The sequence below is a fragment of the Acomys russatus genome, chromosome 14, assembly GCF_903995435.1.
Source record: "Acomys russatus chromosome 14, mAcoRus1.1, whole genome shotgun sequence".
NCBI lineage: Eukaryota > Metazoa > Chordata > Mammalia > Rodentia > Muridae > Acomys > Acomys russatus.
This window is the reverse complement of record NC_067150.1, coordinates 46,558,593-46,561,600: the sequence shown is the minus strand read 5'-3', so window position 1 is coordinate 46,561,600 and position 3,008 is coordinate 46,558,593. Positions and strand designations below refer to the sequence as shown.

The 3,008-nt window shown below is 49.1% G+C and overlaps 1 pseudogene; it reads right to left on the bottom strand.

Moving 5' to 3' along the window:
• Positions 1 to 436: 436 nt before the first annotated feature.
• Positions 437 to 767, bottom strand: LOC127198505 (bolA-like protein 3; annotated as a pseudogene).
• Positions 768 to 3,008: the final 2,241 nt, after the last annotated feature.

Genomic DNA, 3,008 nt, shown 5'->3' with positions numbered 1-3,008 from the left:
TGGCCATCTTTGGAGACAAACTAATAGGCTCCATTGATTTCTGTGTACTGACTTTGTATCAATTCACTTACTGGTTTTAATTATTTGGAGATTCTTTTGAATATTCCATTTTCCATTGTCTTTTTGCTAGCATTCAAAGGAGTGGGTTTCCTAGGGGAATTTTGTTGTTCCTGTTCACCTGACCACAGCCCTTCTCCTTTCAATGATATCTTTATTTTATTTTGTTTTGTTTTGTTTTTGAGCAGTAGGTGTCTGTGGCCTTTAGTTAACTCTAAATAGATAAACATATCTCCTATAATTATAATATAGAAATGTCTATGAACAAAAATAGATTCATTTTTTGGCAGGGATTTTTTTTTTTTTTTTTTTTGGAAGGTTGCGGTGAGCTTAGTGCACCCAGGTTTCAAGCATCAGCAGTCATGTTGCCGGGGCGTGGTCAGCACTTGGGGACAGATGTAAATATCCGAAGGCCACGCATCCCCTTCATCTCTTCTTTCAGTGTCTGATTGGCCACCTGGCGCTGCTGGACAGTCCTCTTCTCTTTAACTTCTTCTGACTCCATCTTAGTTTCATACATCGCCCCACAGCCTCCTGAGCTGTCTGTGACTTTGATAGCTGTGGCTCGGGGAAACTTTTCTCTGAGAACCTGGGTCACTTTGAGCTCCCCCTCAGTCTGGGAGGCAAACCCGGTGTACGCAGTGCAGCAGAGGGAGCCCATAGTTCCCATGGGGCAGAGGTGCATAGGCCACCGGGCTCCATGCCACCATGCCGAGCGATGCAGCCCACAGCCTCATATCTTTTCTTTTCTTTTTTTTTTCCAAGGCAGGGTCTCTCTGTGTTAGCCTTGGCTGTCCTGGACTTGCTTTGTAGAACAGGCTGGCCTCGAACTCACAGCGATCCACCTGCCTCTGCCTCCCAAGTGCTGGGATTAAAGGTGTGCGCCACCACGCCTGGCTCTGATATCCTTTCTTTAAAAAAATTTTTGGAACCAGGCATGGTGGCTCACACCTTTAATCCCAGCACTCAGGGAGGCAGAGGCAGGTGGATCACTATGAGTTCGAAGCCAGCCCAGTCTACAAGTTGAGTTCAGGATAGCCAAGGCTACACAGAGAAACCTTGTCTCGAAAAACCACAAATAAACAAACAAATAAATAAATTTTTGGCCTCTATATGATTGTGGTGCATGTGTATATGCTGTTCACATATGTGCATGTATGTGCAAGCACACATCCACATGTGTGCAGTTGGGCTAGAATTAATGTTGTGTGTCCTCATCACTCTACCTCCACGCTGACTCGGGGCCTCTCACTGATTGAGCCAGTTCAGCTGGCTTGCTCTAGGAGTCTCTCTTCCCCAACTCTATGTGCTGGAATCACGGGCAGGCCGCCAGGCCCATATGAAAGGCTGGCCCTCACAATTGCATGGCAAATCCCTCACCCTCCGAGCGCCTGGGCCCTTTATTTTCCTAAAAGAAGCCTTTACTCTGTTTTCATAACCCATGTGCTCTGTAACCCTTGATAGTCACTCCAACCCTGCCATCGAGAACATTTCTCCCCCCGCACACACACACACACACACACACACACACACACACACACACACCTAGATTCTGGATGACAGCAAACATAACATCTGTTTCTCTGAATCTGGCTTTTCTGCCTGATATAATGATCTCTGGTTGCATCCACCTTCTTGTGAATGTCATAACCCACTCTTCCTCTCAGCAGAAAAAAATGATTATTTTTTTATGCATTCATTTGTTGATGGACGTTTAGGCTGAGTCCGTATCCCTAGCTGTTGTGAGTTCTGCGCAGTGAACATGGATGCTTAGGAACCATGGAGGTTGGGCGAGCTTTTCCTGCTTTCATATGGCCAGAGGAGTGACATCTCTGTGTAGCTTCAGTTGTGAGCAATGTGGCTGTGGTTGTGGTTGCATCAGTGGTCCACGTTGGAGGAGTCTATGGCTGTGATGGTGGCTGAATGGGCTACCAAGATAAGAGCCTCAGGGAACTCCATCCTCCTGTTCCTACCTTTCTCGTGTTTACTGGGGGCCTCTCTTCTGGTTGTGAACTGATGGCTTACAGGCAACCACATTAGGATCCCTCAGGACACAGGCGGGGAGGCTGTAGCCTCAGATCATTGGACTCAGGGTCTTAACGAAGCTACAGTAGTACCTGGGACTTTGGATGTGATGTCACTCACATTCCTGTACACATGTGAATGCAATCTGCTGCACCAAGGCACGCCCTTGTATCTAGCCCAAGGCCTAGCTGTCATTCTGCCACTGGCTGGACCAGGGGAAGGAATGACCAGAACAGTCAGGCTCCAGAGGTCAGAGTACCTATCCTGGGGCTTAGCACTGACAAAGCACAGGCTGAGCGCAGGGGCAGCTCTGGCTTCAACAGCAAACAAGGCACCATGAGCTATAACTTTAGACTCCGGCCTTATTGAAACATGGCAGTAGCCCTGGCTTTGGGGGGCTGGGTTGCAGCAGTATGGACCTGAAGATACAGAAACCTCATTCTCCAGAGAGGCAAGGTGCCACCACAGCTTGGACCATGAGGGGCCCGTCCAGGGCCAGGTAGGTGGGGTAGTTATGACTGGACCGCCTGTATGAATGGATGTCGTAGGTACTGTGACGTCTTGGGTGAGCCACGAGTCTCTGGCTCTTTGAGGGAGGGCACTACACTAGGCATGGTGTTCTGCCAGTGATGCTTCTATGCATGCGTCCAAGAGGCTTGGGATGCCTGTGTTGCCAGGTGCTGGCTCAGCTGTAGCACTAGAGATAGCGGTAGCTCTGGAAGGCTGATGCTCTGTGTCATCTGGGGGTGGGATATGACCTCAGTTGAGCCCTAAAGGTACAGCTTAGCTACTGTGATGGAGGACAGACAGCTCTGCAGCCACGTGGGCAGTGGAGAGGTGCAATGGCTGTTTGCACCAGGGACAGGACACATGGAAGGAGTGACTCTAGTTCCTGGATGGTACAGCTCAGAACTAAAGCAAGAGGT